Raw genomic sequence first — 25,667 nt, 5'->3', positions numbered from 1 at the left:
TTAGCACAAACCCCAGAGACATTTCTCAGATTACAGTCCTGAACACTAAATGGAGTTTTTATCAGCAGAAGGAGCTGATATATTTTTTTTAATTGTAAAAATACTGTACAGAGGGGTTACAATTACATGGGCAAGATAATGAGTACATTTCTTATCAAGCATTGTAGCCTCCTCCTTTGTTTCCCCTTCCCATCCCTTCCCATCCTTCCCCTGCCCCACACCCAATCCTCCCTGCCTACCTCCCCCACCACCAAAGTTGTAAAGTTCGTTTTCGACATAACGACTTGTACATCTCATTGTTGCAATGGGTCCACCTGTATCCCTATTTAAATGATTTGTTTTTCCCCTTCCCCTCCACAAAATACACCGACATCAAATACAGTGAAAGCAGGGGTTATACTGTGGGGGAGGGACATACATAGCAACAAAGAAATAATCTTATAAATGCGTTAGAAACAATCGCATGAAAGAAAAAAAAACATCTGAATACATATCGTAGGGTTCATTTCTCTAACATCAACTTATCTGAACTTTTCTGCTTGGCTCAGACATATAATAGATATTGCAAATAAGGGAAACCATGGGACCTATGTTTCTTTGGGCCTGGCTTACTTCACTTAATATAATTTTTTCCAAGTCTTTCCATTTCCTAACAAATGGGGCAATGTCATTCTTTCTGATGGAGGCATTGAATTCCATTGTGCATATATACCACATTTTCTAGATCCATTCATCTACTGAGGGGCATCTGGGTTGGTTCCATATCTTACCTATAGTAAATAATGCTGCAATGAACATAGTTGTGCTGGTAGCTTTACTGTGGTCTTGTTTGTAAACATTTGGGTAAATGACCAAAAGTGGAATTGCTGGGTCATAGAGGAGCTCTATGTGGAGTCTTTTTTTTTTTGGGGGGGGGGTCCAGTGGTGGGTCCTGAACTCTGGGCCTGGGCGCTGTCCCTCAGCTCTTCAGCTCAAAGCTAGCACTCTACCGCTTGAGCCACAGCACCACTTTCGGCTTTTTTCTTTTTGGTTATGTGGTTCTGAGGAATCGAACCCAGGGGCTCATGCATGCAAGGCAAGTGCTATATCACTGAGCCACCTTCCCAGCCCTATGTGGAGTCTTTTGAAGAACCTCCATACTGCTTTCCAAAGTGGTTGAACAAGTTTACACTCCCACCAACAATGCAGTAAGGTTCCCTTCTGTCTACATCCCCTCCAGCATCTGTTGTTATTAGAGTTCTTGATTTGTGCCATTCTAACTGGAGTGAGGTGGTATCTCAATGTTGTTTTGATTTGCATTTCTTTTATGGCTAGGTAGGTTGAGCATTTCTTCATGTGTCTATTGGCCATCCTTCTTTCCTCTTCAGAGAAGTTTCTCTTTAAGTCTTCAGCCCACTTATTTATTGGACAGTTGTTTCATTGAAGATTTGTTGTTGGGGGATTTAATTTTTTGAGTTCGTGGTATATTTTAGCTATGAGACCCTTGTCCGTTGTATGGCTAGTGAAGATCTTCTCCCAATCTGTGGGCTTTCTATTGATCTTGCTAGCTGTGTCCTTTGCCATGCAGAAGCTCTGCAATTTCATGCAATCCCATTTGTCCAACCTTTCTTTGATTTGTTGTGCTTCTGGGTCTCTATTAAGAAAATTTCGACCTGTGCAAAGGAGACCTAGGGTTTCTCCTATCCATCCTGTAATGTTTTCAGAGTGTCTGCTTTGACTCCGAGGTCTTTGATCCATTTGGAGTTGATTCTGGTGCAGGGTGATATATAAGGATCTAGCTTTAGTTTTCTACAAGTCATTAACCAATTTTGCCAGCACCATTTACTGAAGAGGCTGTCTTTCTACCATTCTATTTTTTTTAGAGGGAGCTGATATTTGCATGTCCTTCTGCTATAGAATAAGCTCTGTACTGCAAGTCTCAGGTAGGACAGTGCTCAGAGCAGATGAGTGTGCTGAGGGAGTCAACAATAAATCAGTAAATGCAGGGAATTGGAGCATTTCACTATATTTACAAGCAGTGACTTTTGGGAAGATTTAGCCCACTGTGAAAGCCTCAACAGTAGGATCAAGGGGCCTATTATCATCACAGAGAAATCTGATGCGGATTATAATTCCTACCTTAAATGCAAACATTATGTTTAGCTGTATTCCATCATTCTCACAAGTCTGGGTTGGTTCCCAAAACATGTTCATCTATGTGTCTTTCTGTTTGTGCTATCTTCATATATCTGTGTATTTTAAACCATCTTACTGAGAAATCATTGGCATATAATGATAATTATATAAATATTGAGATATGTATGTGAACACAAGTGAAATAACCATGAAAATATTCCACAACCTGTGGAATCATTGCTCCTTGAGACCCAGGTCCTCTCAGGCATCACAGATTGGATGCAGGCTGCCATAGAAGTCAATGCAAATGGATCATTCGAAAATCTGATCTCTCCTCTAGAGAAGGCTATCTTCTTGTTCTTTTGAAATGTCATCCAGCAATGATGTTTCTCTTATGGGACAATATAATGTTTCTAACTGTTGAACCTGAGTCGACTTGTGTATAGGGCTGGGAAGGTGGCTCAGTGGTAGAGCGCATTGCCTTGCATGCATGAGGCCCTGGGTTCGATTCCTCAGCACCACATAAGCAAAAAAAGAAAAAAGCCGGAAGTGGTGCTTTGGCTCAAGTGGTAGAGCGCTAGCCTTGAGCTGAAGAGCTGAGGGACAGTGCTCAGGTCCATAGTTCAGGCCCCACAACTGGACCCCCCCCCCAAAAAAAAAAAAGACTTGTGTATATCCAAGTCTGTTGGCAATCTGCCACATGAACAGTGGCTAGATCTCTCAGATTTTGCTAATCACCAAAATGTTCCTTAATGCTGTTCCCCCCCCACACACACACTTTGGGTGCAAGCAACTCCACTTCCTGCTTTTCCGTGGTTAATTGGAGATAAGAGTATCAAAGATTTTCCTGCTCTGCTGGCTTTGAACCTAAATCCTCAGATCTAAGTTTCCTGAATAATTAAGATTACAAGTACAAGTCACTGGTGCCCAGCAGACCAGAGAAAGGAACATTCATCTTTCCCTGGCTGGCAGAGGAGTATGCACTCAGTAAGCATTAGTTTTACTTTTAATTTCTTAATTATTTCATAATTAATGGATTAGGTGGAGTTTATGTTTGATATCTTCCTTTAACCTACTTTTCTTGTTTTTCTTTCATTTATTCTGAACATTTCTCTTAGGTGCCTGTTCTCAGTCAATTTTTGGTTATTGATGCCTGTATGATGTAGGACAGGGGTTAGCAAACTTTCTCTGTACAAGGTTAGAGTTTGCAGGGCATTGTCGTTGTAGCTATTACTCAGCTTTGCCCTAATAACACATAGGATGTCACAGAAAGTATATGAATGGATGAACGAATGTAATTGTCTGTGTTCCAATTAAATTTATTTACAAAAACAAGGTTGGAGTTGGCTTATAGTCCTATAATGTCTGTCTCTGATTTCATTTATTTCTATCTATTTATGTATGTATATATGTATGCATGTATGTATGTATGTATGTATGTATGTATGTATGTATGTATGTATGTATGTATGTATGTATGTATGTATGTATTTGGTGGTCCTGGGGCTTGAACTCAGGGCCTGGGTGCTATCCCTGAGCCTCTTTGTACTCACGATTAATGTTCTCCCACTTGAGCCACAGTGCTACTTCTGGCTTTTTTGGAGTAGTTTATTGGAGATAAGAGTCTCACAAACTTTTCTGTCCAGGCTAGCTTTGAATTATGATCCTCAGATCTCAGCCTCCTGAGTAGCTAGGATTACAGACATGAGCCCTCAGCACCAGGTTAACTGTCCATGATTGTATGTTAAGTAATAAGAGCTTATAGGTTAGTTTACCATGTCACTATTTTCTTTCCCTTTGATGAGAAGGATAGGTAGATGGGTGAAGATTTGCTCTATTAGCAAATTACTAATATATCTTTTCACTATAAATGTTCACTTTTACTATGCTGATAATTTTCTCTTTTTAGGCAGGAAACAGCATAACTTCTGGTTTACATGAAGTTTGGAAGTTAATGAATATATTCTAAACTTTCAGAGACTGACAAATTCATTTCCTTTCCTGTCATTGGATCTGCTGAGTCTTGTAGGAGATTCTACAATGAGGAAAAACACATAAATTTAAAACTATATAATAATTTAAATCTTAAGTTATACCATGAGTTATTATCAACGTGTTTTGAAATGATCCAAAGGTCCTGTGACCAGAGCTTTGTCCATTGCATAGCAATGTTGTGGGGCAGAATCTTTGGAGAGATGAGGCTTGTGCAGGGCATCTGTGGCTCATGCTTGTAATCCTAGCTACTCAGGAAGCTTTGATCGATAAAAGTCAGACAGGGCAGAAAAAGACATGTGAATTACCTTCAATTGACAACTGAAACAAAAGCTGGATGTGGAGTTGAAGTGGTAGTGTGCAAGGCTTGTGTGAAAAAGCTAAGAGACAGCACCTAAACTCTGAGTTCAAGGCCTAGTCGTGTGTCCCTCATTGAATTATTTTTTTTCAGCTAGGCCCCATCTCTCCAAGTTTCTAGAATCCTTGAAAATAGCACTGCCCTCTGGAGAGCAAATATTCAACACATGAGCCTGTGGAGGACATTTCTTATTCAAAACATAACGTTAGTGAATGTTAGTGAACCAGGAACAATGAGAAAATAAAGTTATTTCTCTCAAAAGGAGTGAAGAGTGTATAGCTTAATGGGGATAATTAAAACACATAAGTTGCTAGTGATTTGTGCTATAGAAATTAAAAAGAAGCTGGGATCCCTTCTTTAGTGGAAGTCTTGAGGCTGTAGAGCGGGTTAGGGGTTAGGGTAGTCCATATAAACAAAAAACATAGTCAAAAGGACAGCTGAGAAAGTCAATACTCAGAGGTCACAGAAATCCACAAACCTCACTTCCTTATACCAAGGATCTAAATGGTGACAGTTAAGGAGGTGGTTCTAGGATATTGAAGGTTTCAAAGTAGAACTTTGGAAACAGTTCTGTATTCATATAATAGCTGTGGAAGAGGTCCAGAAAAAAAGAATGCTTAGTTGTGTTCTGGTACAACTCATCTGTAGGGAGCTGGAGAAAAGGATGGTGGTGAGGAAAAAAGGACATCCACAGTTACCAGAGCTGTTTTGGAAGAAAAATGGATATAGGTGGAGTAAGGGATTTAAGGACAGCCCAATAACAACCTGTGAGATGTGTTGACATCACACCAGGCCCACTGCTCTCGCGCCACGCCCCTCCCTCCTCAAGTGCTACTTTCCTCGTAGCCCTGTCCCGTCACAGCACGGCTCTCTCCGAGCCCTCCCTTAGCCCCGCCCATCCCATCGCCCCATCCCCTGCACACACGCCCCCATGTTCTCCGTCCCTCCCCAGCCCCACTCCTTACCTTGTGGCTCTTGCTGCCTCCTGGCTGCCCAGTGCAACCTGCATGTACCGCTCCTCACAGTGCTCACACATGCCACCCTGCTCCTCGCAGGCGCTCCCCTATCCTTGGCCCCCACGTGCTCCCACCTAGTCCTGACACTTGCCCTTGCCCTTGCCCTTGCCCCTGGGTGTCAGCAGTGAGGGGGGGCCCTCTCCTCGTGCCCTAGTGGTGTCAGGTGAGGGTGGCTCCCACTCCTGTACCAGTAGGTGAGTATGGCTTGCACCCTGCTCCCCGTTTTTGGGCCTCTGTGCAGGGAGGCAAGGATGGCCCACGTCCTCCCCACTTTGGCCTGCTGTGCAGGCAAGTGAAGGCTGCCTGTGCCCAGCTCCAAGTCCCTGTGCCAGCAGGAAAGGTGGCCTGCACCTTCCCCTCCCTGCTCAGAGCCACTGTGCCAGAAAGTGGGGGCAGTCTGCTCCCTGCTTCCGCTCTCCGAGGCCTTGTGGTGGTAGGAGAGGGTGGCAGAGGCCTGCGAGGCCTGCAGTGCCTTATCGGACCAAGACACTATGGAGAGAGAAAGCCAGCACTCCCCCACGGAGAAAGACTTGCAGTTCTGGGACCTGAGGCATCTCCAACTCTCTGTGGCGCCAGGCCTCCCCGAGAACAACCTGACCTATGGGAGACTATTCCATTCAGGTTTATACACACAAACCCGATATCACCCCTGCATCCCAGTAGGAGCCTCTCTTAGGGGTCGGGCTTCTAACGGACACGGGGAAAGGAGGCCAGGTGCTGGACAACGTGGCTAGAGGCTGCCAAGGTAGGTGGCCAGGGAGAACTTGCAGAGGTCTACATGAAGCAGGATAACTTATGGAAACTGAGGCCTTTTGTTGACAACTCTGAAATATGGCACCTAAAATCTTAGAAATGCTATCTTTGCTTCAAAGAGAGGCAACTGAATGCATTCTTTCCTGAGGGATGCATTTCTCACCCAAGAATTCACAACTGCCTGACAGGATGCCCCACAATGCAGACAGCAGGGTGTCTCCTTATTTCAAGGATAAGGATCTGTTTTATGGCAAAATGCATTCTTTCCTGGAAACTCAGAGTATAACACCAGGTGTAGTAAAAGCAAAGACAAAGCACCCAGCTTTGCATAACTCAAAGCCAGACCCCCTGTCTTTTCCCTATAAATACCCAACAGCTCAAGGACCTGTGTGTCTTTCTGGGTGTCTCCTTGTGTGTGTGTCTCTGTGCTTTGTATCCCTATGAGACCACCCACACTTTGCTAGAGTGTGCCCCTACCCTTCTGTTTGCTTTTTTGTCTGTCTGTTTCCTTGTTGTTTACTTAACAAATCTCTGCCAAGTTTTTGGACTTGTCCAGAAATTCTGTGATCGAAGTCAAAAACCCTAAGTGAAGAGTTACTATATTTAAAGGGGAGCTTCACTAAACCTTACCTCTGTCTGGTGACATACACAGGAGTGAATTTCCCAGATGGCATCCTGTGCTGACAGACAATTACAGGGGTTCAGGTGTGGACATGCATGAAAAGAAATGGAAGCAGAATGTGCGAGAACCTGTGTAGGAGGGGAGAGAGAGAGACTGAGGAGACTCTTCCACCGATGTAAGGAAATTTGTCAGAGTTGGTGAGATGTTAATTTTGTGCCTCTGGAATGAGGGGTACCTGTGGCTAGGACTCCGTCGTCTCAGGCATACCGAATCCAATCATTTGTAGAGACTAGAGAGTCACCTGCCTCTTGTGCTAGGACCCCTAAGTGCTTGTCCCTAGGAACTGGTGAGGAAGCGGAAGAAGTTTCGATGGTTGGGAAGGCCTAGGGATGAAGCTCATGGAAGCATGGCTTTCAAGGCCTTAAGAGGACATGTAAGGGCTATAATCTTCTGAAGAGGTTCCTAAAGATCCCCTCATGAAACTGTTTTGCTAGGATTGAGTAATTAGCAACCCAAATTATCAAATACCCAGTCATGGCCAAGAATAAGAGAAGATGCTTCTTAATGTAAACAAAAGGAAGGCCTTATATAGCATACTTTAAATTGGCAGGAATTTTGCAGGAAGAGTGAGAGAGAAGTAAACCAAGGTAGGTGACTGAAGGAGATATTTGTTCCATCTATGACTATGGCATCTATGACTGTGAAGCTAGTCCTGAAGCCATGCATGTCCATCTTCAACCCAACAGATTTGGGACTTGGAAGGCGTGTGTGTGTGTGTGTGTGTGTGTGTGTGTGTGTGTGTGTGTGTGTGTGTGTGTGTGTGTGTGTGTATGTATGTGTGTAGTGTTTATGCAAGGAAGGGAATCATAATAACCAGGCTGAGATGAGCATCTAACACCTGAGCCTGACACATTAGGTATCCCTAGAAGTGCTCATAAAGAGGGAAAGCCGTGTGCAACAAAGCTGTTTTCATTTCAGGATAAGCTGAGAAAAGGTCGCTCATTGCTCTGAAGGTGGCTAATAGTGGGCTTTATCTTTCTCCTCTGGGAGGCACCTGCAACAATTCCTTTATAGAGTTCTTCATCTTCCAGGGACAGGAAGGATACTGGTTTGGACAGAGCATCCCAGAGTCCTGAATCTTGACTGGCCCAAGAAGAGACCACAAGACCTAGACAGGTTGGGTTGGGGCTTGTGGCTCCATCAGAGCCCATCCCCCCTTCCATGGACTGGAGAGAAAGCAGAAGACATTAGACACTGAACATGCAGGGCACTGCAACAATGCTGCCTGCACACCTGGATACAGCTGAGCCTGAAGCTGCACCTCAGCTTCTCATTCTCAGGTAGAAGTACATTACCTTTTCCTTTGCTCAGTTTTGTGTTTTCTTTCATTTACAGTTGATATTGGTCTAATCAACACAAAGTGATTACTAATTCTCTGGGTTAGGGAGTCTGAGATTTTAATTTGATGACCTAAACCACACAGTCAAGAACAAGAATTACAGTTGATGGTTTGGTAGTAGCCTGGGAAACACAGGGATTCCTCTGCTGGTCCTGCAGCTTTAGGTTTGGCTCTGACAGTCATTGCAGCAGTGAATCAACATCTTACCTGGCAGTTCTGCAATTCCCGGGCCTTCCCAGCAGTGCCACCTTGTACTTGTAGCTGGTACCCTTGGTATCCAGGCTGCCCATGAAGACAAATGTGTCTGGAGGGTAGTAACAGATTGTTCTGGCAGGTGATATCCCCAAAGGTACTCTGTATTCAGGCAGGTGATGCCCTTCTAGGATGCTCTGTGTTCAGGTAGGTGATACCCCAATAGGGTACTCCCTGCCCTTGGAGGGATCCCAGAGGAAAGAATATCTGGGGTGATTTTTAAGGTGTAAAGATGAATGTGCATAGTAGCAAAATTTCATAAATTCAGCAAACATTCTCTGACACGTACCCAGTGTTAAGAAAAAGAGTCCACCTTGGTCTTCTAGGCGTACCCAGTGTAGAGACACAGCCAGAGGCAGACAATCTCTGGCCCCATGTTTGTCGTTCCTGAGGAGCAGAGAAGCTTCTCAGAGGAGGGACCTTTTGAATTGGGCATTTGATGTCAGAGTAGAAGCTGGTCTCATTTCCTTTTTCTCAGAAAAACTGAGGCTCAAGAGATGTAGGTGTCCAGCTTGATACACACAGCTAATTCAAGGCTGGGCTAGGAAGGGGTTGCAGAGCCTGGGAATGTGAGGAGAGATTTTTGTCTTTGGAAGAGGTCATAGCAAGGATGAAAGCAGAAGAGCTTCAAAACAAGTTACTTCTAAATTATTCATCTAAATTATTAATTGCACATATCAAGCATATAGGTCTTATACACATATACACATTTCATTAGTCCTACTAAGTGATTTCATTTTGTTTTTAGTGAATACAACCCTGTGCCGAGTCTGGGCCTCCCTGGAGTCCAAACCTCCTTAGAGTCTGAGTCCAGGCCTTTTGTAGTTTGGGCCTGCTCTGAAATCTGCACCAGTTCTGGTTACAGGCATATTTCTAGCCTGGGCCTCCTTTAAGTCTGCAGCGCAGCGTCCAAGTCAAAGTCCATTTCTTGTGCCTACTCTGAGTCCAGGTGTCCTTTGAGTCTGAGTCCAAGCCTGTTCCTAGTCTAGGCCCCTCAGACTCTGTGCCCACTCTGAGTCTATGCTGGTTCCAAATCCAGACCTGTTCCTGGGCCTCCTTGTAGTGCAGTCTATGCCCATATCTTTTCTTTATTTTTATTTTTTTTGGGGGGTGGGTCCGGTCGTGGGGCCTGAACTCTGGGCCTAGGCGCTGTGCCTCAGCTCTTCAGCTCAAGGCTAGCACTCTACTACTTGAGGCACAGCACAACTTCCCACTTTTTTCTTTTTGCTTATTTGGTGCTGAGGAATTGAACCCAGGGCTTCATGTATGCAAGGCAAGCACTCTACCACTGAGCCACCTTCCCAGCCAGTATGTCCACATCTTTTCTATGCCTGCTCTGAGTCTGGGCTGCTCTGAGTCCTGACTGCTTGGAGTCCTGGTTGCTTTGAGTCTGGGTCTGCACCTGGCCTACTTCAACTCTGGACCTGCTCTGGTCTGGGCCATGTTCATTTTCCGGGCTTGCTTCATGGTCTGGCCAATTCCTAGTTTGATTAACTCAGAATCTGCATCTATTATCAGCCTGTTCAAGGTGTTCATGACCTTAGCAAAGCCTAGGGGTTGGGAAAATTGTATAAGACATTCATTTTCCAGTGTCTAGGTTTTATTCCCATTGTACTAGGCATATGAAAGTATTTTGTCTAGAGTTAAGACCATGAAAATGATCCTGTGTTCCATGGCCTCCTTCAAGCTAGGTAGGCACCTTTACACTGAGTCATGTCCCTTACCATCACTGTGTCAGGCCTGACCTGAGATCTGTCTCATTAGAAGCGGGGCGGTGGTATCAGAAGGTGAGAGCAGAAAGTGTGCTCTAGATGGCTTTTTCTTTTTGTTCTCAGCCATACTCCAGATCACTCTCAGCATAAAAGAGACTCCAGGATGCTGAACCCTTGTTCTACAGAGACTTCCTTTGGCTTCAGGTCCTGGGTGATGAGAAAATGCAAAGGGTTCAGAAGCCTGGAATTATGAGTGTAGGATCTGGGTGTAAGGCCTAATGTAGTATGGTTTGGCTGGACCTCAACAAATCTTGCTTTGGAGAAGATAGTGAGTTAGGGCCTAAGGGGATCTGTGGAAAACATTTCTGCCAGGTGCTAGTGGTTCATGTCTGCTTTCCTAGCTACTCAAGAGGTGAAGCTCTGAAGATTGCAGTTTGAACCCAATCCAGGTCTTCAATAATCACCAACTGTCCCCTTCCTTTCCCCCCTCTCCCCCCAAAAGGGAAACAAAACCTCAAGAAAAGCACCTAGGCTGAGTTCAAGCCCCAGGACCAACACAAAAAGATTTTTGTTTTCATCATATAGGTTTGATACACATTTTATTAGGCATTCAAAATTATTTCTATTTCTTTTTGGTAAATTCCAGTGGTATTGTGTCCCATGACCTCTCATAAGCTAGGCAAGCACCTCAGCTCTTAGCCTGGCCATCAAGATTTTGATGCATGTTGTCTTCTTTTCTTGTTGTTGTTTTTGGTCCAATCGTGGGGCCTGAACTCTGGGCTTGGACGCTGTCCCTCAGCTCTTCAGCTCAAGGCTAGCACTCTAACCACTTGAGCCACAGCGCCACTTCCGGCTTTTTTTTTCTTTTTGTTTATGTGGTGCTGAGCAATCGAACCCAGGGCCTCATGCATGCAAGGCAAGCGCTCTACCACTGAGCCACCTTCCCAGCCCGCATGTTGTCTTCTTCTGACTGTAGGATAAAATGTGGAGAGTATGGAAACTTGGTATCTTTAATAGAGGTTCATGGTATGTGGCCCAATGTGGGATGGTCTAGAAAGACCCCATCAGAACTTGCTCTCGCAAACTCATATCTTGCCCAGGTCACTCGCCTTTCTCCAAGTCTGCATCAAATTTTCATCTATACTTTCATGTTCATTCTGCGGCCTGGAGAAGGAGGTGAAGGTGTATGTGAGAAAGGACATCCAGTCCCTTCCTGCTTGGTGCGTTGGTGCTAACCAGAACAACTTTGGTGACTCTAGGTTCCTACCCAGGCCTCTGAGTCTTCAGTGCACTTTAAGTTTGCATTTTGGTCATATTATATTCAGTAGTTGTGGGGTTGGGAGCTCAGGATATGTGTGGAAAAAAATGTTACTTATTTAATTTGTCAGTTCTGGGGCTGGAATTCAGGGCCTGGGTGCTGTCCCTGAGCTCTTCAGCTCAAGGCACACATTCTACCATCTGAGCCACAGTGCCACATCCAGTTTTCTGGTGGCTAATTGGAGATAAGTGTCCCCTAGACTTTCTTTCTCAGGCTGGCTTTGAACCACAATCCTCAGATTTCAGCATCCTGAGTAGCTAGGATTATAGGCGTGAGGCACTGGTACATGGCAGTACCAAGTTTTTTTTTTAAATTATTATTGTTTTTGGTTTTGCCAACCCTGGGGCTTGAATTCAGGGCCTGGGCACTGTTCCTGAGCCTATTTTTGCTCAAGGTTAGCATTCTACCACTTGAGCCACATTGCAATTTCTACCTTTCTTTTGTTTGTTTTGTTTATATGGTACTGGGGAATCGAACCCAGACTTTCATGCATGCTAGGCAAGCATTCTATCACTAAACCATATTCCCAGCTGCATAGCACATTTTTATCTGTGCTTTCAGACATGTTCATCCCGTAGCCTGGAGAAGGCAATGAACACATGTGTGAGGAAGGACAACCTATGCATTCTTGCTTGGTAACTTGTACCTGTCAGAGCAACTCTGGCCACACTAGGCCCATCCCAGGCCTGTATCCTTAGCACCAAGTCTTTACTGAGCTTTCAGCTCTGTCCTGCATAGGATATGAGGACTAGGGGGTGAGGGGATGTGTGACACATGTTTATATTTTCATTATTTATTACAGATATTTTATCAGGCATTCTGAGGTATTTCAATTTGCTTTGGTGAATTCCAGTGGTATTATGTTCAGGGCTCTCCACAAGTTAGGGCAGCACCTCAACATTACCACTGTAGCCACGCTTCCAGTCCTTTTGCTTCTTCCCATTTTCTTTCACATTGGTTTGGCTGTGGTCTGCTATTCTCCTTCTGTCCATAAATAGGTAAACAGGCATGCACCCCTATACTAATCCCTATTTATTTGCAGATTAAAAAAACCCCAAGGATTGAAGTTATGCAGCTTGTCCACCATTACATAGCTAGGTCTCCATGCAAACATCATTTCAACTTAGGCAGTTATGTGGTCACCTTAGACCTTTCTAGTTTGAAACACGAAACACTGGAAGGTGTAGAAAGAACAGTGGCAACTCAATCCCTTCAACACTGATGAGTTTGTCTTGGAATAACTTGTATAATAGCATAAGTTTTGGGGAGAGGCAGAAGGCCAGAATACTAAAGACTCTTTAGTGTGGTGGTGGTAGTGGTAATGGTGGTAAGGGTAGTGGTGGTTTGTGTGTATTGAGAAGTAAGCTTGACCCTGCTGTATTTCAACCTCACATAGAATCAGCTCTCCCTCTGGTGTCTGGAACTGCCTTCACCCTAGTATTGCACAGAGACATTGCTGTCCAGGGGCTTGGGGTTAGGAGCCCATCTGCTGTGTTTACATTGGAACAGACCAATAAGAACATCCCTGCATTTTGTGCTAAGGACTTGGTTTCCACCAAAGGACTCTGAACACCATTTACCCTTTTCTGACCCTTTGCATCAGGGAAAACCATCTGTTTCTTTTTTTTTTTTTCGGTCATGGGGCTTGAACTCTGGGCCTGGGCACTGTCCCTCAGCTCTTCAGCTCAAGGCGAGCACTCTACCACTTGAGCTACAGTGCCACTTCCGGTTTTCTGGTGGTTTTTATTGGAGATAGGAGTCTCACGGTCTCTCCTGCCCTGGCTGGCTTTGAACCGAGATCCTCAGATCTCAGCATGCTGAGTAGCTAGGATTACAGGCGTGAGCCACCAGTGCCCGGCATCCATCTGTTTCTTAAAATAACTAAACAGGTTGTGATGTGGTGAACACCATAATCCTGGACCTAGGGAGTAAAGAAGATAAGGCAGGAGTTCATGGGACTGATATTTTATTTATTCATGTGTTCATTTTTGATGTGCTTTGCCTTAGGTCTTGGTGTGTCAAACACATTTGAGTCATACTCCAATCCTCCTGCCAAAACCTTCTGAGTAAAGGGATTACAGTTGTGTGTCCATCTGTTTATCTCAATGAGATCTTTTATGTTGTGGGTTTTAGAAGTAATTAGAAGGGAACCTGAAAGTTTTGCCTTGTCTGCATGTATTTTTTCTTCTTCTTTTTTTGCTGATGTGGTGCTGAGGAATCCAACCCAGAGTCTCAGGCATGCAAGGCAAGCGCTCTACCACTGAGCGACCTTCCCAGCGCACTTTCATCTCTTAAAACTTTGATTACCAATGTAATTTGGTAACATCGTGACTCTACTTGTTATTTTGGAATATACCATAAACATCCATAAATTGATAATGTTCACTAAAGGATTGGAAGTGGATAGGGATAGAGACATGTTAGATTATAGGTAGTAGATATATCTTTATTTATTGCTGCTTTGTAAAGCATTACCATATATCCACCATGACAATACCAGAGAATAATTTTCCTGCATTATACAATTTTCCTTTACGTATTCTGCCATCCACTATCCCCTATAAATATGAATATTTTCCCTTTTTAATTATTTTCACAATTAAATTATTATAAGATGGATTTTTTTTAAATTGCCTCATTTTGTTTGGTTTTGTGATGGTAGATATTGAGACCAGGGTATGATGTAAGTTATGCTAGTATACTATCCCCCTAATTTACCCTCATTCCATCATATTCCATCATGTAGGGATTTAGAGTTGCTGGATATTGTGTTTTGTGAAGCTTGACTGAAACTTGCAACCTTCGTGATCTCTCAGCAGATTCTGGTGGCTCTTACCTGTAATCCCAGCAACACAGGACATTGAAAACTGAAGATTCAGTTCCAATCCAGATTGGGCAAGAAACTCTGTGAGTCTCTCATCTCCAATTAATTACAATAAGCTGGAAGTGGAGTTTTGGCTTAGGTAGTAGAGCACTAGTTTTGAGCAGAAGATACTCAAGGTAACCGTGAGCACAAGCCTAAAACATTCATGTGAGTGTGTGAGCATGCACACATACACATACACACACACACACACACACACACTCTCTCTCTCTCACTCTCTCTCTCTCTCTCTCTCTCTCTCTCTCTCTCTCTCTCTCTCTAAAGCAACATTGTATTTTACATTCACATCCAGAGATTGGACAACATCTCGGCAATTTGTGAAATTCATTTTTGTATTTCTTGAAGGAAAAGGATAGATCATGGCACACAGAAGCCAAGACTTCAGAGGCAAGTACTGAATAAACAAATAGCTTGTAAAAAAAAAAACCTAAATAGCAGTTTTCTATCTAGCTTTACATATAACATTCCTTAAATGCTGTAGTATTCTTAAAATAATAGTCATCATAACAATAAAAACAATGCAGCACCTTTTCCTTCTCCCCTTCCCTACTTCATAAAATATTTGGCAACAGAATAAAAAAAGTCTTTTTTCTTACAAGAATGGACACCTGTAAAAATATCTATGTGTGTAATGTTTGTTTACCAATGCTTCTTTGATCTTCCCACCTCTAGGTACTTGCATATTTTGCTGATGATTGCCCTTAAGGGCAAACAGAAGATTAGGATACAGAAACAAAATAATGTCCTAAGATATAGATGTAAAAAACATGTGCAGGAAGCACATAGCAGGCTGAGAGTGCCCTGAGAAGTAAAATGATTTGTGCCGAGTGATAGGAATAGTGACTAATAAGGCATGGATCTGACCTAAGAATGGCTCCTTGAAGCTGAGACCATGCCAGTACCTAGGGGTTTCGACAAACAAGGTATGCTGTTTACTATGTCCATATGTGTATATTGTGATGTTGAAGTGGTAATTTCAGACTCGTTTGTTTTGGGGAAGGTCTTATGTGAGCAAGCAGCTTAGATTATTGGAACCTGAGAGGTGACCTTGCCTCCCTCACAGTGGATTAGAACATGGAACTGTGATAGCAAACTATGAAAGTTTGCTCAAGTCAGCTCATTTGGCCTGTGGCTCTGGAACAAGAAAGATGTTCTTATTCTGTGTTCAAAAGTCAGGAGACTTGGGGCTGGGAAGGTGGCTCAGTGGTAGAGTGCTTGCCTTGCATGCGTGAGGCCCTGGGTTCAATTCTTCAGCACCACATAAGCAAAAAGAAAAAAGCTGGAAGTTGTGCTGTGGCTCAAATGTAGAGCACTAGCCTTGAGCTGAAGAGCTGAGGGACAGCGCCCAGGCCCAGAGTTCAGGCCCCATGACGCCCCCCCCCAAAAAAAGTCAGGAGACTCTGGTCTCAGGCAAGAGTGAGTGCATCACTCAAAGCTTCAGACATTGGATCAGTGCCAAGAACCAAATCTAGTTTCTCAGGCCTTTGTCCAAGTAGAAACCAAGAGAAATACAGAGCAACTCAGGCGAGGTGTAATCATGATAGGAAACCTATTTGATCTCATCCTACTCAGACTAGAACCATCTTCTTGTGTGCTTTTAAGTGTCTATATTGAAATAATTCTTTCTACGTAGTTTTCAATCCACTCTATTACAGTTACTCAATTTGAAGTGTGCTCCCAATTCCATGTTTGAAAGATCCATTCTTTTTACCACCTTAGTGTGAAAAGGAGTCGGCTCCAACCTGGGATATACCCTGTAAATTATGGAGCTTAGAGGCAGGCCTGGAGATGCTTGTGATTAACCTAGTCCCTGCCCACCAGAAAGGAAATCTCTTCTTTATTCAAAACTTCCTATACAACTATAGGCTGTGGGAAAATGGAGCAAGTGCTGGCTGTTATGTTTAAAAAGTGAGTGCTCCTCTTTCAATCTGGGGCTGCTCAGCCAGCCCTCATGGATGAGTCTTGGGAGTACTGGCTCCAATCTGAGACTGTTTGTTTCACTGGGGTCTTCTCACAAGAACTTGGCATAAGACAAAGAAAAACACACCATGACTAATTTCTTAAGACTGGCCAGCCAGGACATTTCATTTCCCTCAGAAGCTACTGGAGCTTTAGAAAACTGTGACAAACCAGGATTACAGGCATGAGCCAGTAGCTCTCACCTAGCTGAGGCTCCAGGAAATCACATTTACCATTTGTAAATAAGTTTTCAGTAGTAATCGTGGAGGCCTGTGAAATAATGTAATCAGAGAAAGGGCTAGGGTGTCAAAGGTGGCTAAATGACTTCTGAGCCAGTAGGGATGCCTTCCATTTGTAAGCCCTGAACCATTTACTTTTTATGTCTTGCTACTTGAACTCAGGGTCTAAGTACCAATCTTTTGGTGCTCACAGCTAGCACTCTACCATTTGAGTCACAGGGTCATTTCTGCCTTTTAGATAAGGGTCTTCAAATTTTTCTGCCAGACTTGCTTCAAACGGTGATTCTCAGATCTCTGCATCCTGATTAGCTAAGATTGGAGGTGAACCATTGGCACATTTACTTTGAACAGACTTCTATAAGCCTCTTAGCAGAATTTTCACAGGACTGAATAGACATACTTCACTGTTGTCTCTCAGTTTCACATTCCCATCTGGGACTTAGCCAGATCCTTAGGTGTCCTGTTAGTTCTGAAAAGAGGAGCCATTAAAGTGATGTTCTGTCCTCCCATAGGTACAGATCCCTCTGCCCTAACTGTAAGGAAGATGAACAAGAAGTAAGTGAACTCTGGCACAAAGAGAAGGCCTCTCCTAGCAAACTGGGTATCTTTGAGGCCTCTGATTCAAAGTACACATTTCTCCTTTGCACACTATTTATGATTTCCACCAGGGAGTTAAGGCTTGGGACTTTAGTAGTTGGCAGATGGCATAGGTGTGGGTGTGGTTGTGGTCTCTCATCAATGACAGGGAATATTGTGTGCAGAGAATCATATCCTGGGGGGAACAACCCACAGTGAGAAATTTGGAGAATTGTCTTGCAGCAGCTTCTTAGAACTGGGTTGTGAGAAGCATCCTAATCCTAGGAATCTCCTCCCACTTTCTAATAAATGCACCTCTGCATAGAGGATGGACAGCCTCTGCATGGGGTTTGTAAGAAAGGGGCTATGGGAGGCAGAGAAGGGGGAGGGCAGGTTCTCACCTTGCCACCAATCTGCTCCCAGAACCCTTTATTCCATCTTCACTTTGCGGATGGACTTTTCCACTGATGACTTCTATGAGCCCAGGAACCAAGACACCCTGAATAAACTCATATACTATATCATATTCAACTTGCATTCTTGGACTTGCTCTTCCTCTTACACATCCTTCTTGACCAATGGAGTGACACATGATTTATCAGAGCTAGAAAAAAGAGGAGTCCTTGTATAGGTGCCAAGACTTTGTGAGTAGTGATCGAAACTAGGCCCCTAGGGATGGGCTTCTCAGGATGGTGATTGGCCAGGAGCCCTTAGTACTACCCAGCTTGACAAAATGTCCTTTTATGGATATTCTCTGCCAGGTAATGCCTGTTTCTTTTTGAAAATATTCAGGCATCGGTGCTGATTAGAAACTCCCTACCTTCTCACCACTGTTCAGTCCAAACTCAAGTTCAATAGCTTTCTTCATTAAAACCTCATGGCAGTTTAATTACACCTGAACTTATAGACTCCACTCTAAGAATCCTTTACTTATTTACATTCTCAGGTTTCGATCACCATAGAGCATCTTTCTCTGAATTCGAAATAAAGAACCCTCAGTGGCGTCACCAATGGTGATGATGGAGATCTGGAGTCATCACTGGACTCCAGAAAGAATGTGAATGTAGAGCAGATAAGGCCATTTGCAGAAAAGACCAAGCAGATTTCGAGTCCTGTGGATGTCCCACTTGTTCTGAACCCTACACATGACGCAGATGAACCTGCAGGTACTCCAGTGGAAGAAGATCCAGAATTTATTCACTTGACTTTCACAGTCTGCCTAGATCAGCTCCAGGTGAGTCAAATCAGGACATGTCTTGGCAAGAAGGATAAACCAGCACTTGTGGGGTTTGAGGAAAATTTCCCCAGTCTGTGTTCAGAAGCACCAATAAGTGATGTCTCAAAGCTTGATTCGGTTGAGGAAAGGGAGTCTGTCCTCACAGAGTATCTGCTGCAGGAAAACCAATCTCCAATGGAGAAATTTGAATATGTCCCTCCCTCAACTCAGGAAGAGAAGCCTTTCTGTAATGAGGTGGTAGATCCCTTTGACTACCCTGACCTAGCATTTCTGCTTATAGGCAACTTATAGGAAGATCTAGTGTTATAGGTTCCTTCTCCCCTCCCTGGGAAAATATCTATTTTACTTTTTGTCATGATTGATGTAAAATGTTTATTTTATTTACTCTTCTAACTCTATTAAAATGTCAGTATTTATGTTGTACAATTCTTGAATCCTATATACTGTGGATTTTTTCTTCCTATAATCTGATGACCCAGGCACATGGGTCCTGAGTGGGTTGAAATACCTGTAGCTGTACAAGAGAATCTACTGAATATAGAGCCAACTATTAAATGCATAGGCAGTGGCAAAAGTCCAGGCCATGCCTCTAGCTCTAGGACATAGCAGACATAGCAGACCAGACATCCTAGAAAGGTGTTCCTCCTTGATCCTCAAGCTCATAATCTGTCAATTGGGACAAATTCCAGAGTAAATGTAGTGGTACATGGGACTCTCTTCCAACAGTGAATTCAAGTATCATTACACATCCATTGTGCTTCATGCAAACATCTAAGAAAATTTCACCCTAAATAACATCAAAAACCTAGTTTGGGGAGAAAATATTTAACAAGATACATAGGATCCCACAATTCAATGAAAATGAATACACATCTAGAAACCTGTGGGACACAGCAAAAGCATTCCTGAGGGGGCAAATTTATTGCCCTCAGTGTCCACATCAAGAAAATAGAGATGGACTAAGTAAATAATCCCATGTTGTAAACTACTAGAAAAACATGAAAAAAGTGGAACCTAAAGTTACTAGACGGAACCAGATTACCAAATTAAGAGCTGAAATTAATGAGCTAGAGATTAAGAAAATTATAAATAAAATTAATAAAACAAAAAGCTGTTTTTTTAAAAAAATACATAAAATTGATGGACCTTTGGCAAGATTACTTAAGAGAGGAAACCCAAATTAACAAGATCAGGGATGCCACGGGAAAAATCACAACAAATACCCAAGACATCCAAGCAATTCTAAAGAACTATATCCAGAATCCATACTCTCTAAAGAAAGAAAACCTATCAGAAATGGATGCATTTTTAGAGAAATACAAGTTACCCAATCTGAGCAAAGAACGAATCAATTAAAAAAGCCAATATCTTACAATGAGATAAAGGAAGCAATCAGAAGTTTTCCAACAAGGAAAAGCCCAGGACAAGATGCATTCACTACGGAATTATGTAAGACTTTTAATGAGGAACTAACACCCATACTCCTCAGCCTCTTCTATGAAATAGAAAAAGAGGGAGCTATCCAAAACTCATTCTACGATGCCAATATCACACTCATCCCCAACCCAAGCAAAGACCCAACAACAGCAACAACAAAAAACTACAGACCAATCTTCTTGATGAACACAGACAAAGATCATTAACAAAATTCTATCCAACAGAATCCAGAAACATATAAAAAAAAAACATACATCATGACCAAGTAGGCTTCATCTCAGAGATGCATGGATGGTTTAACCTACATAATTTAATAAATGTAATCCATCATATCAACAGACCCAAGGTCAAGAGCCACATGATTATCTCCATTGATGCAGAAAAAAAGCTTTTGATATGAGACAATATTCATGTTAAAAGCTCTGGGAAAAATAGGAATAGAAGGAACATTCCTTAAAACAATAAATGCCATATACGACAGACCAACAGCCAATATTATACTTAATGGGGAAAACAACCAATTCTCCTAAAATCAGGAACAAGGCAAGGTTTCCCATTTTCTCCACTCTTCTTCAATATACTTCTGGAAACCTTAGCCAGAGCAATAAGGCAAGAAAAAGACATTAAAGGGATCCGCATAGGGAAGGAAGAAGTTAAATTATCTCTTTGGGCAGATGACAGGATACTATACCTCCATGATCCCAAAAACTTCACCCTCAAGCTCTTAGAACTTATAAACTAATTCAGCAAAGTAGCAGGATACAAAATCAACCCACAAAAATCAGTTGCCTTCCTGTACACAAACAATGTACAAGCAAGAAGGGAAATCAAGGAAACGGCCTCATTCACAATACCCCCCCAAATAAAATATTTAGGAATTAGCCTAACCAAAGATGCAAAAGAACTGTTTAATGAAAACTATAAAAACTTAAAGAAAGAAATTATAGAGGACACCAGAAAGTGGAAAGACCTTCCCTGTTCTTGGATAGGCAGACAATGTAGTGAAAATGCCAAAATTAATATACAAATTTAATGCAATTCCTATTAAAATCCCAATGATGTACATTGCTGAAATACAGAAAGAAAACAGTCCAAAAATTCATATGGACATCAAAAGAACTAGAATAGCCAAAATAATTCTAGGCAAAAAAGAAAACATGGGAGGGATCTCGATGCCTGACTTCAAACTCTATTATAGAGCCATAATGACAAAGACAGCATGGTACTGGCACAAAAACAGACCCCTGAGGGGCTGGGAAGGTGGCTCAGTGGTAGAGCACTTGCCTTGCATGCCTGAGACCCTGAGTTCGATTCCTCAGCACCACATAAGCAAAAAGAAAAAAGCCGGAAGTGGCGCTATGGCTCAAGTGGTAGAGCACTAGCCTTGAGCTGAAGAGCTGAGGGACAGCACCCAGGCCCAGAGTTCAGGCCCCATGACCAGACCCCCCCAAAAAAGAAACAGACCCCCAAAGACCAAGGGAATAGAATAGAAGATCCAGAAATAAAACTACATGCCTATAATCAGCTGATAATTGACAAAGGAGCCAAACACATACAGTGGAAGAAGCACAGCCTCTTCAACTACTGGTGCTGGGAAAACTGGGCGGCCACATGCAGAAAACTAAAAGTGGACTCCAGCCTGTCACCATGCACTAACCACTCTTAGGCATCTATCCTGAACAACAGGAACCAGGATACAAGGACATATGCACCTCCATGTTTATTGCATCGCTGTTCACAATAGCCAGGATATGGAAAAAACCCAGATGCTCTCACTACAGATGAATGGATCAAAAATTGTATTTATATCCAATGGAATATTATGCTGCCATTAGAAAGAATAAAATAATGGCATTCACAGGGAAATGGATAGAACTAGAAGAAATCATGTTGAGTGAGGTAAGCCAAGAGGAAAGAGACAAATGGCACATGGTCTCCCTGATAAGTGGATGTTAAATCCAGAACATAAGGTGATACAACACAGTAAACAAGACTCGAGAAACAAAAGACCCCCACTCATCTAGTCCAATGATTACTAAATGACCCCATGCCGCTGACCACATATGGTATATATGTGCACATCGGAGGGAAACTAGGAGGAGGACACAGAACTAGAGGGAAACGGGAAAACATACAACAGTGGGACCCATCGGCTGCACCGGACATTGATCAAAACAAACCAAGCAACTTAAAGGCAGCGATGGGAGGGAGGAAATGAGTGGGAAAGAGAAAACAGCTGACACTATGCAATATCACTCAATATGGAAGAAATAACTGTATAGTCAAAGCCCATAGAAATCATAAACTTCATGGACCATGATAGGCAATTTGTCCCATGAGTGTTAGAATGTGTTTGTGACTTTAACTAAGCATCATTATCCCAAAATACTTTGAAATTTATGAAATTATGTTATCAATTACAATAAAAAATTTGGAAAAAAGATACATAAGAAATATGAACACTGACATAAAATACATCATAAATAGGAGAAAGAAGACTTGCATAAATGGAAAATGACTTCCCAGGTGTCATGGACCATCTCACTAATTGTAGCTTCTAAAGTGGCATATTCTAAAGATGGAGGTTCAAAGCAGCACCTGCAGACAAATCTTAAAGACCCTTATTCAATGAATCAGTAAAAGTCAGGAACTAGAGGTGTAGCTAAAGTTCTATGTACAAGCGTTGAACAAAAAATAAGCAAGAGAGCAAGGTCCTGAGTTCAAATTCCAAGGTGGCATGAAAGATAAATATATCAGAGAAACAAAATTTGGGCAATGGCAATTTTAAACTAAAGAAAAACATATACAGGAAAAAGGAAAAGTACATGTTAATACTGTCCTTGAACAGTTTTTTCTCATGTCCATAGCTCCAAGTTTGGATATTTGTTGTTGTTTTTTTGGAAATAATTTTTGGAAAGGTTTTTCTTCCTCAGGTGGGTTTTGAATTACCATCCTCAGATCTCTTCTTTCTGTGTAGCGAAGATCACAGATGTGAATCATCCTCCCCTACTTAACTTCCTCTTGTTTTTGCAGTATCCAATTAGTTTGTTTAAGATTTCTTATAGTCCCTTACACATTTTAGAATGAATTTTGCAATTAATTTAAACCCAGGTCACAATCTTGTAAGGGGTATTTTGAATGCAAAGGCAATTTGAAAAGTACTGCTCTTTTAGAAATATTTTATTTTTTTGGGTCCGGTTGTGGGGCCTGAACTCTGGGCCTGGGCGCTGTCCCTCAGCTCTTCAGCTCAAGGCTAGCGCTCTACCACTTGAGCCATAGCGCCACTTCTGGCTTTTTTCTTTTTGCTTATGTGGTGCTGAGGAATTGAACCCAGGGCCTCAGGCATGCAATGCAAGTGCTCTACCACTGAGCCAACTTCCCAGCCCTCTTTTAGAAATATTAAGTCCTAGCTGGGCACTGGTGACTCACATTTGTTATCCTAGCTTCTAGGAGGCTGAGATCTGAGGATCACAATTCAAAGCCAGCCTGAGCAAGAAAGTCTGTGATATTCTTACTCTAATTAACCACCCCCAAAACCAGATGTGTAGCTGTTGCTTAAAGAAGTAGAGTGCTAGTCTTGAGCAAAAAAGTTCTGGGACGTTGCCCAGGCCATGACTAAAGCTCCACAACTGATAAAAAGTAAAATAAAGTACAATATTGATTCCTTTAGTCATAGGACAGGGTTATTTTTTCCATTTCAGGGGATCTACTTGAATTTAAAGGCCTTTTTCCATTTCCAAATCACTCATCTTTTTATTGTTGATGTTCTGTGGTGGTCTTGGTGCTTGAATTCAGGATAGGAGCTATCCTTGAGCTTCATTTAGCATGAAGCTAGCACTGTACCACTTGAAATACAGGTCACTTCCAGGTTTTTTGGTGATTAATTGGATCTAGGATGTGGTGCAGGAGGAAGGAGAGTAGAAGGAATGGATTGGGGGTGTCCCTCCTTACCCTGGTGCTTTAGTCATATGAGATGGAAAGTTTGCTGAAAATGGGCAGGTCTTCTGAATTGTCCAAGATGGGAGAATCTGACCCAGCATGGCTCCTGCTGTACTGCACAGGTAGCCTTGACCCAAGAGAGAATTCTGAGGGGTGGCATGAGAATCAAACATGTGAGAGAACTCAGACATGGATCAGAATAGGAAGGTGGTGGGATAGACATGAAAGGCAGCCCCATGAAAGAGGTAAAGAACAAATACCTGACTCTAGGAGGTGAAGGGGTTATTGGTGCCATCAGGAAGGTTGGGTGAGCCCAGGAGGTCATCGGCAATCAGGATGGGTGTTGGGATGATGGACGTGGGGCTATCTAGCAGCCTTGTGGTGGCAGCAGTCTCATTGGCACTGGAAAATCCAGCAAAGCTAAAGCTATGCTGGAGATAGGGAAGGTCTGCAGAAAGGTCCTGGCCAGGGCTCTGTGTTCCTTGGCTTTGTGGATGAAGTGGCAGCAGGGCTCATAGAGGCAAAGGTTGGTGACATGGAAGGTACTAGATCTTGCACTTGGGATGGCAGGCTAGGCTGTGGAGCTTGTGCATGCTGTGCATGAAGTGACACTTGTCTCTATATTTATAGGTGTTTTCTTCAAATTGGAGGAACAGCTAGTTCTTATAGAGACTGGAGTTGACCTGCCTCTTTTGGTCTGCTTCTGATTGGGCAGCAGCTGCTCAGCACCTGTGAGAAAGAGCAGTCTCTGAAGCTGCTGTCCCTAGAGTACAAGACTGGGACTGGCTCACCCTTCAGGTTGCTGATGACCTAGCTCTGGTGGAACTTGGTGCTGGGCAGGGTGTTGGCCAAGTGCCTCCAAGGGAAACACCTCAGCAGCAGGAGAGACCACTGCCTTCCTGTCTAGCAAGCAGCCCCTTCTCTGGGAGCTCTGTCATTGAGCATCTTGGCAACCAAAACTTGCATAAAGCTTCTGTCAAGTTGAAAATGGTGGCAGATATGAGTGGGGTAGTCATTGTGGACACTGACAGAGGACAAAGGTGCAGATTTGGTGTCATGAAGGTCCTGATGTGGGGAAGGTGCTTACTCTGCCACTTAGGTCAGGAGTTCCACATGTCTAATCCCAGGGCCCCTCACCTTTCTCACTCTGCCCTCATAGAACTTTAAGTGGATTTTTTTGTTTTCTTTTTAGATTATAAAATGTCAGTGCATCAAATACAAGGGATTGCTGCATATTAATTGGGTTGCATGTAGTCAGGTTTTTTGTTTGTTTTTCGTAAGTCGTGGGGCTTGAACTCTGGACTTGGGCACTATCCCTGTGCTCTTCAGCTCAAGGCGAACATTCTACTGCTTGAGCCACAGCACCACTTCCGGTATTCTAGTGGTTAATTTGAGATAAGAGTGTCACTGACTTTTCTGCTGGGCTGGCTTTGAACTGTGATCCTTAGGTCTCAGCCTCCTGAGTAGCTAGAATTACAGGCGTGAGCCACTAGCACCCGGCAAGTAGTCAGTTTTTCATCAGAACAAATACCTGAGAAAAGTATCTTCTGAAGTGAGATTATGTGTGTGGAAGATAGGAAGAAAAATGAGAAAAACTGGAAATGTTGGCAGAGGCTGTAATTTGGGCTTTTGGGGAACAGTGCAAGGATATTATACATTCAGTGGCACTTTGAAGCAAGGTAGTAAGACCCTCTCAAAAATATTAAATAAAAAAGGGATAGAAGCACAGTTCAAATGTTAGAGCATTGCCTAGTGTGTGTCTGGCCTGGAGTTCACTCCCTAGACCCAGAGATTTGACTTGGAAGGGGCTAATCTGAGTGTTACATGTAATCAATAGCAGGTTCTCTAGCACTGATCTT

The 25,667-nt window shown here is 43.0% G+C and overlaps 1 long non-coding RNA gene across 1 annotated transcript in view; it reads left to right on the top strand.

Moving 5' to 3' along the window:
* Positions 1–15,284, top strand: part of LOC138835126 (uncharacterized) — a 29,443-nt gene extending 14,159 nt beyond the window's left edge. The window contains exons 2-3 of the long non-coding RNA XR_011374456.1: positions 14,354–14,444; positions 15,094–15,284. This is a non-coding gene — a long non-coding RNA (uncharacterized lncRNA). The remainder of the gene's footprint in view (positions 1–14,353; positions 14,445–15,093) is intronic.
* Positions 15,285–25,667: the final 10,383 nt, after the last annotated feature.

The sequence above is a fragment of the Dipodomys merriami genome, unplaced genomic scaffold (genome assembly GCF_024711535.1).
Source record: "Dipodomys merriami isolate MVZ:Mamm:240054 unplaced genomic scaffold, mDipMer1.0.p SCAF_23, whole genome shotgun sequence".
Lineage (NCBI taxonomy): Eukaryota > Metazoa > Chordata > Mammalia > Rodentia > Heteromyidae > Dipodomys > Dipodomys merriami.
The sequence above is the reverse complement of the archived record's forward strand: the minus strand, read 5'-3'. Positions and strand labels throughout refer to the sequence as shown.